Source organism: Bombus fervidus, chromosome 8 (assembly GCF_041682495.2).
Source record: "Bombus fervidus isolate BK054 chromosome 8, iyBomFerv1, whole genome shotgun sequence".
NCBI classification, from domain to species: domain Eukaryota; kingdom Metazoa; phylum Arthropoda; class Insecta; order Hymenoptera; family Apidae; genus Bombus; species Bombus fervidus.
In genome coordinates, this window is record NC_091524.1 from 8,226,883 (window position 1) to 8,249,985 (window position 23,103).

Consider the following 23,103-nt stretch of genomic DNA (forward strand, 5'->3'; position numbering starts at 1 on the left):
TAATAGATTGTAAAATGTGCATAATTATGCATACATATTGTGTACACTAAATAATTTAAAAGAATTCATTATCACAATTGTAGTTGGTACTATATCTCTAAACGACATGATTGTGTGGTATAAATATTGTTCGGTCTTAAGGTCCACCCGCTCGATGGTTCAAGGTCGAATCCCGGGAGTCCGAATCCAGGCCTGGCCGCAGGCAGCCGAGTAATTGTATATTGTATATGTATACATTGAGTCACCCATGCACGTGCGAGAATGGGGAGTTAAGCGAAGATGGGTTATTTTGGTTAAAAGAATATATTGCCTTTTTCTTTTTAAATGAAAAGTTATTTATTTACGAAGATCGATACGTTATGATATTTTTATACTAAAAAATATGTATAATAAAAAAAAAAAAGAATATTGCATCGGCCGGGAATCGAACCCGGGCCGCCCGCGTGGCAGGCGAGCATTCTACCACTGAACCACCGATGCTGTTGAGATACTGTCTTCTTATAGTAAATTTTTCGGAATATAGTGTCCTAAATATTTTACTATTTTCAATATTATTACAGATGTGTTATTAATTTGTTAATTAAAATAGATAAGTCTTCTGTTCATTTGAATTATTAATATCTCGCATTATCTATCAATCTGTCTATATTTTTAACTTATTATTTCATTTCTAGTCACCATTTATTATGTCACCTAAAATTCCAATAATCAAAACCACGTTTCTAACAAAGTTTCTAACAAAAAGGTGAACAGAGTAAAACTAATATACTTTCTAACAACTACACTCATGAAAATTCTCCTAAAGCCATTCACCCTAACTCCATCTGACCCTAGTTATTCTTTTTTTTTCCTCTTTCATTCCGCTTCGTTCGTCCAGCGTACCCTCGCTTTTCCTTTTTTTTTTCTTTTTCCGTACGTCTGCGATTACCGGACGATTCGGACGTTGTTATTTTTCTTTTCTACGAACGCGTCGACACGGCGGTTTGCTCCTGCTGGGCAAACGGACAACGCCATATACACACGCAACCGCGATAAAGGAACAAAAGTTTGTTAACCTCTTCGTATCGCGCAGGATCGTTAAAAACAGGCTATGCGACGTTGCACGGGGACGCGTCTACGTTTTTCGGAGGCTTTTTTTTGCTCGTCGAACAGTGTCGCCAACGATGGTCAGCTTTTTGGTAATAAATGAAGGCCATACCGCTTCTTCTTTTTTTTTTTATATTTCTTTTATTATTTTAACAGAGGAACATGGCTCGCGCGTTTATTGCATATTTGCTTTTTTAATCTTACAGCTATTCTTTGGATCCTTAAATTAATTTCGGTACGCTAGACAGCGCTACCTGTTGTAAAACTGGAAAAATAAATCATCATTCTTCCAAGATTTAAATAGCATCTTGTTTTAGAATTTTTCTGCAAGTTAAATTCTGATTGAATGTGAAGTATTAATTAAACGTTTTTAATTAATTAAATACGGAACAAAATATTTTAAATTAAACTTTTCGACTTTTAAAAACCTTTCGATGATAGTACAATACAATTGAGTAAAAAATGATACAAGAAACATAACAAGTTTAAGACAAATTATTTTACGATTCTCAATCTCAATCTCTTAAAAACATCTGCTCGTCGGGACCGATTCAGTCTTTAAAATTTGACCCAGGTTACAAAAAAAGAAAAAAAAAAAAAAAAAAAAAAGAAAGCCTCGCACGTTTTTATTTCAGGATCGGAAGTTAACCCGTCGTTCGACGAGGAATCAGTTCGCAAATGGCTTCTGCAGTGTACCCCGACCGCACGGTCGATTTAAATGTTTTAAACGGAACAAAAAATAAGTCGTATTCAGACACGAGGCTTCTGAAATTCCAACTTCCGATCTGCAGCATTGGGAAGGCCCGGAATTTGATCTTCGATCTCGAAAGTCACTTCTCGATTATTCGTCCACATTTTTCATCAGCGTTCCATTTAGCACCTCGAAAATCTAATATCGCTCGGGCAAAACTATACTACGGATAATTTCGAACGCGGTGGAATTATTCGCGATTCTATTGCTATTCGAGTTTCACAGGGCTCGACGTAATTGCCGGCTCGACGAACAATGAAGAGGCTCGATTAAGCCGTCTTGTAATCCGATACAAAATTCATCGAATTTTCCATGAGGAAGTTGGTCGCGCTATTAGTTCTGTCAGCAGAACGATTAAATATTTCTGGATTATTCGGGATTATTCCAGTCGATTAATCAGACGAGATTAATCGAAATAAATTGGTTTGCTATGTTCGTTTCAAATATATAGCTGAGTTCAAATATATAGCTCTTCGTTTAACTGTGAGAGTTATTATTATTATTATTATTAGAATGTAATAAACATGAAATATCTGTTTGAGTTAGAGATCCGAGGGATTTGATTATAATTATTGCGATAACACTCGGAATTCTATCAAAACTTTAGATGGAGATACAAAGTGCAGATATTAATTCCACAGTCCCAATAATCCTTCCAGAAACACGATCCCAGGTGACGAATAAACTCGGAACAGCCAGCTATCGATTCGCAGGATCTAACCAGCAGATGTAGCCAATATATGGCTAGAGACTATCCTTCGTTCGCCCTAATTACATATATCGAATTTACGCCAGTGAGAGCCAGTTGTCATTACTAATGGCGAAGTAACTCGACCTCGTTGAAATTCACATCGTTCATATAGCAACTTTACATGTTGCAACCGCGATAATCAGATTGAACATTCGCGAAAAGTAACCCTCGAACGGCGAAAGCTGGGTCAATTCTTAAATTAATTTTATTATCACTCAGAGATACAAAGTTTTTTCATTCCGTTCATTATGTTGGTGCTATAAAATAAATATCCAACGACGGGTTCGTTAATTTTATGTTTAACCCGTAATTGATATAAAATTATGTTATCATCGACCGATTAAAATAAATTTTTCTCCATCTGCGAGATTTTTTTTTTGCGATGTTCCAATTACACGGACGACTATTTTTTACGGAGGCAGAACGCGATTTCGATGGTAGCTTTCGCGAAACGAGAGGTAGCTGGTCCGGAACTGTGGTACAAGTGTGGCGTTAGAAAATAATTGAACCATATGTTGTTGGCTCGTGTGCGCTATATACGTGCACAGCCATGCAGGAAACGAACAGTCCTCGTACGCTCTGACTGCTGTGAGGGCTGAAAAAGCGACGAATCGCAGATCGAACGGTAATCCGCCGGCTAATGGAATCAATTAAACGCGATCCTTCCCGGTTCCCACTTGTCCGTTCCAGTTTCTGCGCTTCTTGCATCGCGTGCCAGCGCGAACTACACGCGTTTCTAGATGAAATTGATAGGATTCTTATCGATAACATCAAGTTTTGTTTTTCTTCGGATATAAAAACCTATGAGTAATATGAACAAAGGAATGTTGTGTACTTGTACAAAGTATAAAAATGGTTGAGTCGTGTGCTTTAGAAATACAGCACGTACATATGAAAGATGTAAAAGGGAGATTTGTGTTCGTCGAAAAATATCAGACATTTCGTGTTTAGATTTTATCGAAGACTACAGTTGAATCGAAAATACACGACAGACCTGTGAAAACTTGTAAATAATTGACAATCGGTATTCTTGAAATATTGAATTCAACAGTGTGTCAGAAATTTATATAATATTGAATTTTAGAATCAAATAAAGAAAGAGACCTAGTAATATATAGAATTGGATATGTCGCAGTGCATTGAATTTAAAAGATCTTCCTCAGTAAAAATATATCACCTATTTTTCCTCTACGGTGTTCAAACTGAAGTTAATAATCCATCCTTCATCGTGTAATTTGCATTAACAAATTTTCTCCATTTTTACGATACTTTTAACGTTATTGTTTATCGCTTGTAATTTAAACCGCTATTTTATTCGTCAGTTAGTGGAGGAAACGAAATTCTGAGGGAGAAAAACGACCGGTAATTTCCCTACTAGAGGCGTGCAGGCAACTGTTGGTAACAATTGCTGGTGTACCTATATCCCTCTATGAATAAATGATTGCCTTACGTTCGAACGTGAAAACTCTACTAGATCGATGGTGGTGCAGGTGCGACGACTCTCACGGCATCGAGAATCGTCACCAGCCGTGTACTCTCGAGAGTTTTTTCACCGCTACGTCGGGAAAACGGCTAGAAAGTACGTGGCTAAAATAATAAACAACCTACCACCCCACCTTCGATCCTCTTCTGCGAGTTTTCGCTTCCGCGTTTAAACATGCAACGATAAGCCGTCCCGTTTTATCGTTTTCTTGCATTATATCGCTGCTTGGCTTTGATAGTGGCACGAATAAAAAGAATTTCAAATTTACTTTTATCGAATACAAAATCTACATTATGTTTCTATTCTTATAGCGTAAAATGGCATATTTGTACGGGTTATGATCATTTATAATTCCATCACTTTTGTATCACGGGAAATTATATTAAAATAAAACCTGTATTTAATATTCCGGAAACTAGCTTTTAAGAAGCTTCTGTAGAATTGATATTTTTTAAGTTATGCTACTATCGATGACAAGCAGCGATGTGAAAAGTTCTCGTCCATTTTCCTATGAAATTTTTGTCGAGGAAGTAGCAGAATTACAAAAGGGATAATGTCTTTCGTTCATTTATATAAATGTTTTCTAATGTATTTATTCGCGTATTACTATATTTTTCTACTACTTATGTCATCAACAAAGTTCCACGATCATTTATTAACAATGTATACTTTACCACTTAGTAGCTAGTTGTGCAAGTACACGAACCTATATTCGACCGAAAATACCAATACAAACGATCAATGAGATCACATTGCAGTGCCAATATTTGTCTCCGATAATATACATTCGACGTAGTCAGGGATAAGTAAATCGAAGAAGAGGTATATCAACCGAGTACCTAAGAGAAACTAACGAAAGTGGAAGAATAAAGAGAATGGATGGTGAAATAGATCTGCGAGAAAGCGTTCTTCCTTTCTCCGCGATATTTCGAGAACTTCGTGACCCAAACTCCCACGGGACGAAAACACGCGGACTGGTATTAATCTTGGAACGTCATCCCCTCGATATTAATCCCGCCCCACGTTGTCAACGGATGCTGTTGATGAATTGCCACCAAGTAATTGGTTTTATTTATAAGAGAAGAGCTGCTTCAAGCTCTAGTTGCTCCTGTCCACCCACGATGTCCATTCAAAATAGTCATTCATTCGGATATAGGTCATTCTTAGCCGATGTAAGCTAATCCCGAAGGATTTGGACTAAAATATTGGGTTGGCAACTAAGTGATTGTGGACTTTGTCAATACCATCTAATGACAATATTCGCAATCACTTAGTTGCAACCGAATAGTTAGAAATCTAAAACCAAACTTAAATTCAATTGTAAGCTTACAAGCAACAAAACTTACACTTGATGAAATGTTTATTCAGCGAAATTTTTATTCGATGAAAGATAAATAAATGCGACGAAATTTCAATTTGACGCAGTATTTGATATCATGTAGATAGGTGCAATTGGAAGAGCGTTCCCAAATTTTTCCTGGTTGTATGATCTCCGTTTTAATTTTTTTCAACGTAAGTTTTATACTTTGATCATTGTTCCAACGTTAATGGTTTTAAAGACAAAGCGCACGATAAAATTCTCTCCAAACAAGGCAAGCGAGGAAGAAGATATGAGATCAGGGCCGTCAAGTATTTAAACGTATCTTGTTTTGCTGCAGACTCGTGTTATAAATCCTCCCATGGCTGATGTTTTTCGAGTAACAGCGGGTAATTCAGTTTTTTGTTGATCTAAGTCGTCTGTCGTAATTAATCGTTCCCCAGACTGCGCTGGTTGTAAACAAGGTAGCGGTGCTTTTTAGCCGGAAACCACATTAAGTACGCAAAACAATCTCGTGAAACGGGATCATCTTCGATCGGTGAACGTTCAGGTAGAATCACATGACGTTCTAGGCTCTATAGAAACGAAGAAACGTGTGTGTAGTCACTTTTAATCGAAACAGTCTGCCTCGTAACAGAGGCTCACTGACGTCAGTCCACGTGAACCAAATTCGAAGTAGCACTGCAAGCCTACAGTCTACATATTTGACATAGTTTAAGGCTATCTAAGATCAATATGCTCGTAGATAAACCTCCTCGTGTTTGTACGACGTCGTAAAATATACTGTGTCGCGTAACTTAAAAATGTTCAATTTATCGGCAGATGCCAGATACGCGATGCAATGGAGAAAAATTTGATTGGGAACGTACAAAATCGAATAGTTAAACTTACTATTTTTGTAACTGTTTCATTTTATCGTACCTCGCTTGCAATGTTTAAGCTTGATAAAAGATTCGATACTTCTGTTTATACTACTCCGCTAGAAATCTTAAAAAATCGAAAGGTCGCTCGATAATAATTCCAACCTCGACGGTACTCACCGATCTAAAAAGGTGATATTTCGAAAGAACAGCCAAACACTTTCTTCGTCTATCGCGTTAAAAAAATATTAAAAAAATTTTCTTCAGACCAGATTTTATCCAATAATACCTTTTGTCAGTGCAGATGAGCCTTTCTGGTGGGTTTTATTCGAAAGGTTGCCATTTTGGAAGAGTCATCGATCGTTGCCTTAACCTGTTGAAACACGTAGCTAAGACGAGTTAATTTGCCCTGGAAGGTGCCATTGTTTCCTGCACTTTCGCCTGTAGAATCGAACGAGACCTGCTGTTGGATATTCGTCCATATGAGACGATCTGTTCCGACCTACAGCAATAACAATGGTAACGACCGAGGCGTGAATCGGCCACGCTCGACAAGATTACAACACCGCCAACGAGGACGGCCAGGTGCCTTTCCCCTCGTACAATCAACCTTCTCGTAAATTTTACTACACAAATGCCTCTTTATCCCTTTATCAACCTGACAACTATTCGTAAACGTGAAACGTGAACTCGTAAAGAGGAGAATCGTAAACACGGCTGCTAAGCTTTTCGTCTATTAGAAGGTCTAGGTCAGGTCTGGGTCATTCTCGATCACTTTAGCCTAGGCCGATGTTATCGTCCCGGATGAAAAGTGGGCCAAGTGTAGCTTTAACGCGAGATATAAATAGCTCCGGGTTCCTGCGTGACCGAGATCTTGGGTATTTGGATGGAAATAACAGAATTGCTAGACGACTATGATAGTAACCGGAAGATCTTTTGAACTATCGTGTTTTGATATAGACTTTTAATGTTCTTAAAGTATATAGAGAATTTTTATTGTAACTCGAAGCTAATTTTATGTAATCTAACAGATTATACGTTTGCGTGTTCTAGTTTGACCTTTCTATTGTTCTATGCTTTCAAAGAAATTCGTAGAATTCCGGGATATCTAACAACGTTCTTGCTATATTATACAACTGTTCGTTAAGTCAGTTCTTTGAAACTTTTCCTAGGAAAAATAAAAGTACTGGAGAAAAAGGTCGAGGTTGAAATTTTGCTCCAGTCCAGTTGTATGAACTTGGGTTAACCCAGTTCGCCTACTAAAGAGCCATTTCCGCATTGGAGTTCGTTAAGTTGTCTAAGAAAACTTCATTTTGCAATACGAAGAACCTTATCTTTCTAATCTCTTCAGGAAATCAATCTTCTTTAAAAACCCGCGATAATTTCTTATACGGTGCTAAATTTTGATTCTTCCCTTTGAAAATGATGACATAATAGCATCACACTTTTCCATTAGCGTCCATTATCTCGTCTAAGAAAATTTCATTTTACGATGCTAGGAATTTCTTAAAAAAATCCATCTTCTCTAGAAATTTGTCGTAATTTCTTATACGCTGCGAAATTTCGATACTTTTTTTTCCAACAACGTGACTTAATGGCACCTACGTAAATTGCAAATATTACAGCGCCGATTCCCGGAAAACAGGCGAGTTTCTTAAACTTAACGTCTCCGCTCCTCCGCGAGGGCTCGGTTCGCGTGAATTTACAAATTTGCCTTATGTTTTTAAGCGGCATTACGTGCTGTCGCTCGTCTTACGATACACCAGTGGCCGTAGACCAAGGAAAACCGGAATACGAGCGAGGCATAAATTTTAAGAGCTGTTTGCCGGCCAGACTCCGCCGGGAAATAAAAATATTTTAATTATGGTGCTGGCGAGAGGCGGAGGAGAGGCATTTGCTTGTTTCCACCGAGTGTTGCATGTTACGTTGTTTGTTGAAATGCCAGACGTGGATATTTACGACCTCGTCCGCTTCTCTTGCAACTACGAACTTTGCAAAGCTTTGCCGGAATCTCGAAAAGAAGTTTGCAAACAACTTTGTAAATAATGGCCCTGTAATAACTGAACACGTTACGATGCAATTTTTATTCGTTATGAAATTTGAGACGGAAATTTTGATTTAGTGGACACACATGCTGTGCAAATGTCGTGATATTCTTTTAAAATACAAATTCTTTTAATTTAAACGACCGTATTTATTTTTTAATTCAAATATAAGGAAACTTTTACTGCGTTAGAATATCATGAGCGGACTGTGGGTATTTACGCGAATTTTTATTTTTACCAATAAAGAAACGTTAAATGTGTACATTAATGAAATTAATTAATGAAATTAATTAAAATTAGTAAAATATTTTCCATTATTGAATCACATTCACGATATATCTATACGTCCACTTCAAATCGATTACTACAAATTATAGAAACAGAGGCTAATTTCGTTCAATAAATATTATAAGTAGTTTAAGTCGCATTCTATTGCATCGTATAAACTCTGTTAAATCCAACAGAAGGTCGATTCAACCACGTAACGTTTTTGCACAAGGGAAAATAAAAGGAACATTTATTTACGGTGACGTTGTTTCGTAAACGAAGCGATCGGGAGAGGAGAAGCAGGTGCGCTGCATCGCAACATTTATTTTCGAGAAAAAGAGGTCATACTCCAGGTGTTTGATCGCCGTTGACGATCGAATAATGGACAGTTGGGATAAAAAAAGACAAGTTGCGAAAGTATCGTGCACATTGTCGAGTTGCACTGATGACAAATACAGCGTGACTGTTGTCGGTGACTCATAGCGGCTGTCTAACTCTGAACGGGGTCAGGAGTCTCGAATCGTTGACTCCAGGCCACGGCATCCATTTATACCGGCGTGGCAGTGCCACAAATTAGTCTTTGAAATACCATAGAATCTCGACAACGGTATCATACATTATTTTGATCGATCGCGAACATAAAAGACCGAAAAACATTTCCAGTAGTCGATATAGCTGCCATTATTCTCCATAACAGCGATCATTCTGTATAGAAGCAAAATCGATACCATTTATTTTAAGCTCTATAATTCTTCTACTAGAATTTTAGTTGGTTACAAATAATACGTGGATGTTCATGTACGTATACCCATCTATATTTTTGCGAATATTGTTAAAGAAAATGGAACTTCAAATGAGTATTTTATTTTGTGAATATTTTCTACGTTACTTGGTATTTACAGTCTATCTATGTGTATCGAAATTGATTTGGAAAATAATTGCAATAAACAACCTTGGTATCGTAACATTGATACAACAGTAGGACAGTGATGAGCAAGAAAATAAGATTTAAAGAATATTCGTGCAGATATTAAGATCTCCCTGTTTCTTCACAAAATGGTATTAGAAAAAATTCAATAAAAATGGGCTTTAATTTTCGTTATATATTCATTGTACTCTGCCAAGGGACTCGTAAATTTCCCATGAAACCTATCAAAACGGAGCACCATCCTCGAGATGAAGGTCGAAGGCACGATTGATAACGCCAACCGTAGATCGAATCTCATTTTGAAGTATTGTCGCGCAGAGGAAACAAAGAACAGTCGTAGAAGGGAGCGGTTGCCGCGGAAAATTGGAAACCGAGCACACTCGACGATCCTATGTAAATACACAGGCTACTCTCGTTTCACAATCGTGGAAACCAGTTGCATCGGTCTTCAACGGAACGAGGGAGAAGGAAGAGTATCGTGTCCCGTTCCTCATTCCCGCTGTTTGTCCGTGGGAGAACACATTCGTCGGTTTATCTGACGGAGTACGAGAGTGGCGACGGAATTTCTCGCTAGATATCGTCGTTTCGTCCTCGACGATCCAACCCGAACGTCTGAAAATTCTCCCTGAAGAGGCGAGCATGGTCGGTCTTATTTTTCCATGGAACACGTACGAGACCGTTTCCCAGCGAAACGTATGAGATTCCAGTGTCCTGTGTCAATAGCAATCTTCCGGAGACCGCTTTTGCTTGAAAAAGAAGACCGAAAGAGACGCAGGATGTCGCGAAGTCGCGAGGAAATACGGGAAGCCTGTAGCCTCGTGGACACGAAGACGCGGCCTCTCGCTTTTTCGTCTCGTTCCTCGAGCAAAACACCACGAACAGAGGCTGGTTGTGGCCATGTCGGTTCGCTTTTGTGCCGCTGAAACCACCATCTGTTCGGCGTGCCTTTGCCATTTTGCAAACAACCACCACCTGTGCACACGATCGCCATCCTCTGTGTGCACCGCGTTTATTGCTGCCAGGAATCTTGCGGTCTCGAGATTCGATTGCTTCTGTTAATCGACGGTAGCCGAAAAGACGATGCAGTGGCTTGGCGATTGGGGGTTGTTGATGTGGTAGTTGGTTGACGATGGATTTAGAATAGGGTTGATACGTTGGGAGCCTGGGTTAAACGGTTCTATCGATGGGTGGCTTTTCTTTGAGATATTTTAAGGCATTGCTAACTGAATCGATTGAAGTCAGATCGATGGAATTTCCACGTAACGTTCGAAGATTTCGAGAATAGGTTTGTTCTAGATCTACCGTGTGGTACAAGCTTCGTCACGCAAATCTCACATTTTTTGTTTCGGATCGATACATGACGTTATAAGAAGTGGGCGGTGTTTCTGTGTACCAGTTTCTACAGAAGCAATATGACGTAAGAGAAAAACTGGTGAGGGGCGTATAAGAAAATGTGTCGAAGGTATGACTAAGGGCCAGTTACAAGGCTACGGAGTAGTTAGAAAAATGACTCGTCGCGATGAGCTGGCATTTGCAGTAAATATTTACAGTCATGTCGTATCGCGACGAAGTGGTGTCCGGTATAATTGGTCGGGCATATTTTTCCATTTTACTTCTTTATAATTGCATTGTTAACACTTTCATAGGTAATTTCTCTGTAATTATTCTTATATAACTATGTAGGGCAGTTTGACATTTCTAGCGTTAATATAAAATAATCGAACAGTGTCGAAGCTAGTTCAAGGACATGTGGTAGCTAGTCGGTGAATTTCCATTTGGGGAAATCGCGGCCGCATTTGATTCATAAGTAATTCCTTGCGCCAGATAAACGAAGAATACCGAATACAGTGATGAACTTTCAAGGATTTTCCTGAATCACTCCGTTTCCGTAAGGAGCGTTTCCTTGGAATTACGAAGTGTACTCAGGGTCCCATCATACCGAGTCGTGGTAACGCGTTTATCCGTAAAAACTCACCGCGTCTTCCTTTCATCTATGAAGAAGCCCAAGCCTCTAGTCGTAGCTGCTTTTCATTTGCAAATTACAACGATAGAGTGAAAATAAAATACCTGCTTTCTGAACATTTCTTAATTTCATTATTAAAATGCTCAAATTTGATATTTGAATTCCGATTTAAATTCTCGTGTTTCTCGAATCTCGACGAGTTTGCAAAGTCAATGTTATCTCAATATGCCAATTGATCATATCTCAATTTGTAAAGATTTCATTTAAAATTTTATACGAAACTGATTCGTAGAAGATCCGAGAACGCAAAATGTCGCGGTCTAGGTAGACGAGGTACGAGGAATGGGAAGAATAAGTTTCGAATAGAATACATTGGACTTCTCGAGCAACGTTCAAAGATGTCTCTTCCGGTTTACGATCGTCTTTACGGAGTCTCACGGTTCGCAGTCACGGTGATTTGGATTTCTCGTGAGTCACCGGCTGCTTCGTTTTCCAGCAGACACCGCGCTACCGCTTCCTGTTTCTGCATTTACATTTTACGGCTTGCTCGGCTGCGAGCACGCGACTATGGAGAGAAAGAGCATTCACGTTTTTCACGAGCGAGCGAAACGTGAGCTGTAGCGGTGTTTCTCGAAACGAGACGCGACGAGACGGAAAGGTCCGATTCGTTTTATCTTACTTTTCCTGTGCGGTAACCTTCTCGTGATACGAACGAAGTTTTTTCTCTACCTTAAAAGGTATAATTTCGACTAACAAGCATTGATCGAAATTTGACGTTACAGGAAATTAAAAAATGAAACATAATGGTACTAGATTAATAAGAAACCTTTGGAATCTTTACCTTTCTCATCGAATCCTAGAATCTATGAATTACGTCAGTTTAGAGGCCTGTTGTTACCTTAGACGACTTGTTAGTAAAAAAATCTATCGAAGAAATAACGAAATTAGTAGAAGATTCGATATAGATATATCTAAAAAAGCGAGTGATTAAGGACAGAGATAGGTTGGATCCAAAAGTGGCAGATCGATTCAATCGAGCGTAGTGAGAGGCAACGAAGCAGAAAGAACGTAGTGAACGTTCAGTGGTTATTTAACGAATGCATTAAAGGATGAAAAATTAGGGATTACTTAACAAAACAGCGTTCGAGAAAAAGAATTTTCGGTCATGCGTACAGCTTGTTTCATATACGGTTGCACATTGTTTTCTTCGAGGCAACGATATCAAATTTTTTGTTCATATTTTACAAGTCGTTGAAGCTGCTCGTATAACAGAGGGATGATTTCCTTGCTGAATTTCCCAGGAGGTGAAGGGAGCCTCCTCTCTTCTGCCTCTAAATTGAAAAGCATATCAATTTCTGCATAGTCGAATAGCTTTTGAGCTCAACGACGCGCGTATTCTCTCCTCTTGGTTTCCTTTTTCGAATGTATTTTGGGAAAAGGTTGAAAAAGGTTGTCATGGGTTAAGAGTAACGAGATACTGTACCTAGAGCTAGCTGGAAGTCAATTTATTTACCGAAACTGCTGCCGGAACGTACATTCTGATTTTCTTTTAAGGAATTTTTAAAAGGAATCACTAATCAAGCAAGTTTTACAAATTCCATTTTTCCAGATTAAATGACAATTTCAGCTGTTCAAATTTGCAAAATCAACTAGCTCAAAATTAAATACGTATACGATAGAAGCAAATTATGACATACAGTGTCAGCCAGAATGAAGTTTAAACCTGCTACTATTTAGTTATCAGTAATTTTTGTCCTAGTTCTCTTTTATCAAATTGATAACAGGCATCTATTCTAGCGTATACATTACGTATTATCCATTCGTTGCTTTCGTCAACTACAACATCATTTTACAAAAAATTACGATGTTCCTTCATACGTGTTCGATTGTGTACGCGGGGAGACGCGTCTGCGGTGTGACTCATCAACGAGATAAATAACATAATAAATTCTCGTCTCGATTAGTAACGACACCACGAATCAGCTGATTCCCTATCTCGATTACGATGATAGGGATACTTGGATAGACTCTGACACAGGCTTTTCAAGTCTAAATATAACTACACGCTTCACAAAGAACGCCTTCGAAGACTGAATGTGCGGGTGAATGTGTACGCTGAACGGTGTCGTTTTACCATGTGTCTTGCGTGGAGAGCTGAGCGCTAGTGAAGCATCGGTGATGCGTGTAGAAAAGATGAAAATTTGAGATGGGCGTGTCTAGAACGTTGGACAAGTCAATTACAATCTTCGGTAAAGATAACGATCATCTCTGTTAAGTGGTCGGAAAGACTGGTAGGAAAAACAGAACTGACCGTCCCCAAGCTGAAGGTCAGGAACAGATGCTCAGCCTCGAGTAACGGTTCTTTGGGGATCATTATTGGTCCGAGTGAATACGTTAAGGAAAGCGCAGGTAGAGAAATAAAACTGGAAGCCAGATAGACGGCATCTTTGGAAAAGAAACGGCTATTCTTTAAAGGTTAAAAGGCTTTTTGAAAGATTGAAAGGTTCCTTGAAAGGAATGATACGACTTAGCCCTCAAACTTACTTCCATTCGTCACTGCTTTGTGTATCACAGTGTACGATTTGAAATCCCGCCTGTTTCTCGATTCATCTATTCTGTATCGGTGTAAACATCGAATCTGTATTCATTTTGAAGCAGTTAAATATCAGAAAGTAAACGATTTCTCATAGAATACTTAAAAGCTAACCCCAAGTTTTTTAAAGCCTCCTTATTTTCTCTCCTCCTCCTTTCTTAAAAGTCCTTCTTTGTAGTCGTTCCACGAAAATTGTTTGTTGCTCGTCGAGTCAACCCGAATCATCAGGTTCATCATGAATCACCTTTTGCCTACGACGTATTTGGTCCTCGGTTCTGGCCATTATCCCTATTTTCATCTAGACGTACCAACTTAATTTGACAAGGGAAGGGCGGAGTACGCGCGAGCAAATACGAAAGCGCGACGAGTTCGCGACGTAGAGGGACGATGAGCGTACTGGAAACGGGAGAGGAAATGGCCCATTCGACAGAACTCAAAAGGAATTCGATTGTGTCCGAACAATGCGTTCCATTCCGGTGGAACGGTTGCTATCTGGATACGCGTGAAACCGAGAAATCCTGCCACCATTGTTCTCCAACTTTAATGGTGACAAATAACGCGGACTTAAAAAAGTCCTTCCTATCATTTCTTTTCTTCCATTTCTATTTCTTACCTACTTTTTCTTTTCTTTTCTTTTCTCTTTTCTTTTTTCTTTTTTTTTCAGAATGCAATATAAGAGCGTAGGAGTCGTCGATCGAAAGTAAACGTCGCCCGTGACACGAGCGGAAACGCAACCGCGCGTGGATTTTACTCGAGAGGAGAAAGTTTCGTGGCGTTCTTACGAGTTCCGTGATCAACGAGCGGAAAACGGAAATGGAAAGTTCTGCTGTTAAATGAAGTACTGGTTGGGGGCTGCCACGCGAGCAGTTAACGAATGTCTTCTTCATCGATCATGCTTTTGGCGTTTCTTGCTCTCCAACGCGCTACTTTGAGAGCTTTCAATGGAGATGCGATAATGTGCCTGACAAGGGAAAGGAATTTCCGCGGAATTAATTTCGCTTTAACGAGGATTCGATATTCGTTTAAATATAGTATAACGTTGATCCTTTTGTGAATTTCTTATGAATCAATATTTGTTATCGATTGTTATCTTCGATAGAACCGATTCTAATTTTAGTGCATTATGTATTCTTTACGAAAGTATCGTTTGATCCTCGAATGATCGATATTAAAAATACTATATTATGTTCTACGATATCGTGATATAAAAAAAACAGAGACTCGAGAAAAATGGTTTAACAATAATGCCGCAGAGAATCCAGAAAAGAGAGAAACGTACCTTCGACCCGAGGAACGAAGAATTATTCGAACACGATTGATCTCTTTTTCAAATATTTCAATTAGAGGGTTTGCAATTTTCCACAAGAAATGTATTCATCGATCAAAAAAGATAATTTCGATAGTCGAAAAGAACGTATATCCTTGGGAACGGTTCGCATCTTGAGCGTGTTATCCCGTCTTCGTCGATTTGTTCCGATGAATTCTCGGCAAACTTGACTGAGCTTGACGGAAGGCGAAGGAAACGAACCGGATTCTCAATCGGATCGAAGCTCGTTGAACGATGCCCGGTCTCGTCGTTCTCCGCATTTCTTGTTCCTCGTTTTTCCACGCCGTCCGATCCGATCCTCGAAATTGATTGCTCGAAAGCCATCCTTCGTTCTGCGGTTATCGATTCCCCCCTCTTGCAACTCGAAATTTCTTCTCGAGCACCACGTACTCCACTAATCTTCTAAAAATTTAGTTACAGAAAAATTTCGTGATTTAATCCGATAAAAAAGTTCGCCCGTTAGTTGAATAATAATTTTAAAATTAAAAGACTCGAACGTAAGTTGAAATTATCACGTTTATTATACATTGTATAATTGTTACGTATATTATATAATTTTATATAATAATAATAAACGATTTGTATTCAGAGTTTCTCCATCTTTATATTTCCAAATATTTTGAAATATAATTACTACAACACATCTGAACGTTTACTTCGTATTCGTTCAGAAGTAAAATCTCCTGTACCTGTGAAATTAAAAAGACCAGTTTGATATTTGAGAAAACATTTCGACTTCTCTCCGAAATTCCTGCTCCTTATTCCCGAATACTTTTCATTTAAATTAATATGATTATCCCTTTGCATGAAAATCTATATCGAAATACTTGGACTTTAATTTCTTGGAAAATTTCGTTTCTATGGAGTCGTTGCTCGATTTCATAATCCGCCGACGTTTCGCGAATTTTCGAAGGCGGGCTGCGCGTTTGCCAGGAGGTATACGCGACACCATCTGCACAAATTTAATTTAATAGGAAAGCTGTTAATTAAATCGAGGCTAATAGGCAGGAGGGGGTAGCTAGGCGAGGCTAAATATACCATGTTACGTATAGATGGTGGACCAGGGCGCGAGAGAGGCCTTTATGGTTCGTGAAGTTAATAAGGTCGTGCAATACGGCCCATACCGGAGGCAAGTCACCTAACGGCCTCACGATACTGTCCTTCGTGGATCTATCGACGCTATAAACCTCGCGTAGTGTCCTGCACGAAGGAGTCGATGTCTCGTCGAAGCAAAACAGTTCTCGCGTCGAACCGTGACGAGTTTGTTTCCCAACGCGTTATTTTTCTTTATTAAAACTTCAATTGAACTCCGTCCAGGTCCAAGTTCTCTGTTCGCAGCTCGAATCTTTTCGCAGATCTTTTCCTACTCAGGAAGAATATTTAAAACCTTTCCCAGGACAAAGAGTCGAAGAGGGCTTGTGGCGCGAGCTCCGGAGGATGGCGAAACGCGCGCGAGGGGTTCGGTAAAGGGAAAAAGTGGGGTGCGCGGGGTGTGCAAGGGGGTGAAAAGCGCAGGCCGCGCGTACTCGTATTGAGATGTATCCCTGTATCTGTATCCCTATAGAGAAGACCCGCGTCGCCATGGCGACCGTATCGATCTCCCACGGCCGCAGAGATATGTACGAAACGATTCACAGTTAGCGAATTCTATCCCCGGGGCGTTAATGCGAGTAGGCTGCTGGCTTCCGCGAACGACACCATCGTGTTCGCGTTCTTCGATCAGCCCATCACACACGGTTCCACCGGTTTCCCTCGCGTGTGCAATCGCAGGGTGCAACCGCTGCAACCGCTGCAACCGGGTGTTATTGGCTTGCAGAAGTTGCCAGCCTCGTCTTTGTTCTACGTCGCGACGGATGAGAACTACGATGTTGAGGATCCTGGCTTGTGCCACGGCTCGCTGTTTATTATTTGGCCTACACATCGACCTACGATTGTTTAACCCGTTACGATGGGATTTTTCATTGGAATCGTTAGATTTGGTCCATGTTCTTTGCTCTGATAGGAGAAACGAATAAAACATTATTCGTTGATAGGACTGTGCGATGGTAACATTTTGGTCTTGTATCGTAAATCGAGTTTTCTTTGGTTACGAGAATAAAGATGAGCAGTGGTTGGAGTTCCTTATTTTAATAGGAGAAATAGAAATTATTTATACGAGTTTACCGTAGTATTCTGGTTCCTCGTGATGGGATTTTTCTCCAATTGCGAAGATAAAGATTAGGGGCGGTTGGAATTTCTTGTTCCGAGTTACGATAATAGTTTAACATCTTGTAATGTTTTATTTTTTTTTCGATTTTGAGGATAAAAAGATCAGGAGTGGCAGGAGTTTCTTCTTCCTATCAAATAACGTCTTCTCTTAACAAAAAAAAGTTCTTTTAAAAGCAACGCTGTAACAACAACGAAATCTTACGATTAACACTCGCGAAATTACTCGACGAAATATAAGGATGAAAATTTGGCGTTTTAATTTTGGGATAGCCGAGGCCAGCGCGGTTCCAAAGTACGAACAGATTGATTCTCATGGGAGTTCGAGGGTGGTTTCCAATGGGGCTGTTATTCGAACCCGACCATAGAAAGTCGGAAGAGGGTGAAACGTAGGTAAAGTCAAATGCATCGGGGCGTTTTGACGTTTCGCCTTTTCTTTTTCCACGAAGCAAGAACAATGTAGTAATCATACAAATGGACTGGCGAATTCATTTTTACGATTAATCGTCGTTCTATGGACAGGTTTTATAGGTTCAGCCGTAGTCTGGTCATTAGAAAAATTGTTTCACTTCCAACAAAGAAATTTTCTAATCTTTAACGAATTTTCCGTATCTTTCGTGTTTTTAACTTTCTATACTCTTTATTATATATTGTTTGTATCTTTCGTGTCTTCGATTTTGTTTCCTCTTCGATGTATTTCTCGTATCTTCAGCTTTCTCAATATTTCAATTGTATCTCTCGTATTTTCAATTTTCTGTATTCTTCGGTTTATCTTTCGTATCTTCGGTCATAATCTTCGATATTTCTTCCGCGTCTTCCCCTTCCCCGTGCTTTTAAAAGATCGAGAAATAGAATATAATACAACAATGTTACTCGATTTAGATAAAAAAGACTACTCTCTTTTGATCACGAAACGGGTTAATGAAAAACGATTTCAAGTTCCTTCGTTTACGAGTTTCTTGAAAGTTCGCAAGCTTCCATTAACGTTATTTCTTTTGCATTCGTTCGACCGGCGAGCAATGGAAACTTCCGTTTCCCTCGGTAGTTGAACGGTTTTCGGAAGTTAACCCGTGATGTGCTTGCGCAACCTCTTCCCTTTTCATTGGACCAACGGCCCAGCCTTTCTCCATCCCTTTTTTTTCGAGGTCTACTCCTGTTTTCAGCGAAAAGAACGGCGAGATAACGTTGTTTCAGAAAGTTCTCCCTCCACTATTTCCCTAACCACTCGTTGCCTTCCCAAATGAAATGTTTAGCACTCGGTAATTATAACGCCGCTCGTTATATTCTTCGTTTCAATCAAACTACGTCATTATTAATTTAACTATTTTGAACTGAATTATTTGTTTAATTTATGTTTTACCGAGTCGCTTATATTATAATTTTATTACGGCCCGAAGGCAGCGGCATTTTAAATTTTAAGCAAAATTCGTTTCATTACAATTGGGTTGGCAACTAAGTGATTGCGGATTTTATCAATACCTCGTAATGACAAAATCCGCAATCACTTAGTTGCCAACCCAATAATTCCACTACTTTCAACTAAATTAAGCTAATCATTAGCTCGATAATATTTAAATGACCAAGTCAATTGCCGTTAAATCCAAAGTTTATTATCGTTTAATTTGTTTTTGATGTTTAATCAAGACCCAAGGAAAATTGCACGGGCAATTTCGATCAGATTATCTTACTATTAATTTATTTCCAACTAAATCACGGTAATCGTCTTTAAGACTCGACTACTTCTTTCTTTTTCCTTTTTATCAAGCCATTTATAATTTAATCATGATCCAAAGAAAATTGCATAGTGACCAAAGTCATGATTGTTTAAGCGCCCTATAATAACCGAGATAAAGTGTATAATTGTAACCGAGGGCGGTTGCTTTGGTTCATCGGTTCGGATTATAGTCTTCCCGGGCTAATTTCCCTGCATCACCGCGACAAATCTAGTTCATAGTTCGTTTCATGCTCGGCAACACACGATCGAGCCCTTGGTTACCGAGGGCGTGCACACACACTGTGCTTCTATAAAATAGACGTTCAACCCGCAAAGGGGTATATTTATACGGTTCAGAAAATATAAGCGTTCTTCTGCACGCGAGCCAAACCCATTCGAGATATTTCTTTACGTCCACATCATCTCGTATCATGGAAAGAGCCGAGTAAGCGTGCGGCTTCTGGAAATTAAGATCACTTCGTGGATAGCTGTCGATCGATCACCTAAATCGTTCGAAGAAAGATATCGACTATTGGAGTGACCGTTAGAGAAACGATATGCTGTCGGAAGCGTGTGATTCCTTTTGTTCATGAGAGTATAAGTAGTGTGCGCGTTACGGCGAAGTTTTAAATTAAATTATTAAATTGTGATATTGGTTTATTGACAGTTAGATGACTTTATACAATATTTTATTACCCGTAATAGGAATCGAACTGCTGGTTTTTTTTATCCGAAGGTTTCATTTTATTACTGTGATGTATCTTTTTTTATTATCTGTAATTATCAACGTACCGGGGATTTTGATTTATTAGGCAATTTAAAGGTGCAAGAACATGTAAAAATATATTAAAACTCTATGTGCGAACAAGTGTGTGTATGTACACGTTACGCTATTCGTAGTGAACGGATCTCTGCTTAGATCTTAGTCCTTTAGTTGCGCGTGTTCAGAAATTCTTAACATTTCTTAAGTCTTCTTTAAGCTATAATATTTTACCAAATGTCCTTCTGGACAAATTGTAAAAATTTTAACAAATAATCAATAAAAAAAAAAAAAAAATTTCTTAAGTCTTATGTCTTCTAGTCGTATTCGTAAGTTCTTTAACTTGCCAATACTAAAAGCAATTCTAATCAATATATTATTAGTAGATAAAACCATTCGAACCATCGTATTAAAAATAACAGCAATATTTTAAAAAAAATTTATCGAATGTCCAACTGGACAAATTGTAAAGTACAAATTAAATAATAAAAAAACAAAAGAATTTTTGATGCAGGTAGTAGAGAGGTCGTGATTACGTTGGTGAGAACCAGCAGAATTAAACTGTAAGAGCTGATAGGTGAGACAGCTGATCGTGCTTCGTTGGAAGTTCGATTCGATCGCCTCAGCTGGCTGGAAAACGCCAAGGCCGTTTTAATCCCCCAGGTGCGAAACGCTCGATTATGGCCGTAGACAAAACAAACGCCACGGCTCCTTCTTTGTTCCTTGACCCTTATTTATAAATCGATTCCTTGACGGAAAATCTTCAAAGAAAGGAGACTCGGTTGATTTTTTGATTTATCGTTAGAAGATGATCAAGCTTTTCTTTCACCAATTTTTAACGTTGTTGAAAGATAGAGAAAATTAAGCGCGGGTGTTAACATAAACTTGCTTGATGGTTGATTACACTATGAGGTAATTGTAGCGTTACAAAAACAACGTATATGTCTTATAGTTAGCGTAATAAATTATATTTATAATTGTTACGTCGGCTGACTCTCTACCTAAATTAGGCCACTCACAGCGGGCAAGATGGCATCCAGATGTCTACACATCCTTATTGCGTACCCTTAATAGTCTTAAGGACCGACCATAAATCTCAGGAATTTTCTAGCTAACGAACAAAGATCTTTTTACTAAAGCGTTTTCTAAAATTTATTGTTTACTACGAAAAGACACGGGAAAGTTAGTTTTTCTCATGTACGATGCTTCCCACTAGCAACTTTCTATCGAGGGCGGCTAAGACCCTTCCTAGTCCACCAACCTTATTATCCAATCAGAAGCAATGTCTACTGCTCTCGCTTTCCTAACCAAAATTGTCATCAACAAATCCGATGGTCCCGTGTGCTAGACACACCCATCACTAGCTTTCCTCCGACACAGCATCGTCACTAAACTTCACTTATTCTTCATCGTTAGAATAGTCAGCGTGTCTGTAACGGGTCTCTACGCTTAAATCAATCACTTAATTAACTTGTACCTACGCATCAGTGTAACTATCATCTTTACAAAGTTGTTAGAATAAACATTAATTTATACGTGTTAATTCAGTGTAAACTCAATTGAACCACCCTTATTATCCTAACAGAAATAAGGGGATCGGTCAGTTCGTAGCGTCGATTATTTAATCGTAACGGGAATTTACGACTCCCGTTTACGTGCTGTCCGCGAATGATCGATATAAATAATAATAATAAAATAATTAAACGATCGATCGACTAACGTACAGATTATGTCTGTGATTGTCACGGCTGGTGGCGTTTGAAATTCAGGGCAAAGATCAAAAAATTGAATATTGAACGTGCTAGTATTTTCCCTACTCTCTGGCTCAGTTTAAACATTTTATTTCTTTGTCTAATCACAGGCGGCGACGTTTAAGGTGCTGGGAACGATCGTTTCATATTTTCGCGAGTATCGTGCGGAAATCGTTTATCATCCCTTTCGTTTCGTCAGATATTGTGCCGACATTTAGCGAAGAACGGAGCTTTTGTGTAACTTTCAAAATTTGCTTGGAATAAATGTGATCAGAAATGCACTCAGCTTGAAAAATTTACCCAATGTCCAGCTGGACAAATTGTAAACTACAAATTAAATAATAAAAAAGAAATGCGCTCTTCAATCGAGTCGCGAATACGAATGAATCTCATTAAAGAGATAAAGAACGTGCAGCGTAGCAGTTTGTAGCGGAAAAATGTTACATAACAACGTAACGCAATAGCTTCTTGATACGGAACAATCAAAATTACAGGAAGGTTTGAACCGTTCTTCTTAAACTGCTCTTTAAAATTGTACGTACCTTTGCTCAAATTCTCCATATTTTTAGGCTTAACAAACGTTTGACAAGAATTAACGAGCACGAACGTACAACGATCTAGCGGGTTAATTTTCAAGCGATTCGATTTTGACGTACAAACGATTTTTACTAATCGTCTATCGATTCCTCAGACTATTTGGCATCTTTGCAATTATTGTTTACATTTATGTTATGTACGTATTTGTTATTTGATAAAATCAAAATCGAACAATGCGATTGTACACGATCTTTGTGCACTGCACGCTGCACTATGCGGCTTGCTGAAATCTGCCGGTCAAGCGTGCCCGTATAACGTCACGGGCGTGTGCATTAAGTGGTTAAAACAGAGCAGGAAGTGCTTCATAATCCGCGTACGTGTAGGTATACGGTATAAGTATGGCGTGGAGAGTCGAGCTATCCATATTTTGACCACGCGAGAATAGTCAGGCAGACCCTGCGGTCGTATCAGCTCGTGGAAGATCATTATCTCCTTGCCTGCTACGGAATAAACGTGCAACATGGGATCCTCCTTTCTGTATCTAAATAACAGATGGAAAGGATGATGGTTTCGACTGAGAAAAGGCCAGTGTCCATAAGAGCCGTGAAATTGCTTCAAACGTAGCACGTTTCGAAGAATGGACATTTTTAAGCAATAAGCGAAACTGTCTCGAGTTTTGGTTCCTTGTCTTTCGATTTTATCATTCGCTATATCTTTTATCATCGTTATACGAAATCGATAGTTGGAGGAATTTTTACGATTAA

At 39.0% G+C, this 23,103-nt stretch overlaps 2 protein-coding genes and 1 non-coding gene across 3 annotated transcripts in view; 1 reads left to right on the forward strand and 2 right to left on the reverse strand.

The window, feature by feature from the left end:
* The window catches only part of Rps14 (ribosomal protein S14), a 110,222-nt gene that overhangs the window by 29,788 nt on the left and 57,331 nt on the right, over positions 1–23,103 (reverse strand). The gene's annotated exons all lie outside the window — the stretch shown is intronic.
* The window catches only part of Dora (zinc finger SWIM domain-containing dorado), a gene marked incomplete at its 5' end in the record, with an annotated part of 106,562 nt that overhangs the window by 21,768 nt on the left and 61,691 nt on the right, over positions 1–23,103 (forward strand). The window lies entirely within an intron of this gene.
* Positions 410–480, reverse strand: Trnag-gcc (transfer RNA glycine (anticodon GCC)). Its single transcript has one exon. It is a non-coding gene; the product is annotated as a tRNA-Gly (tRNA).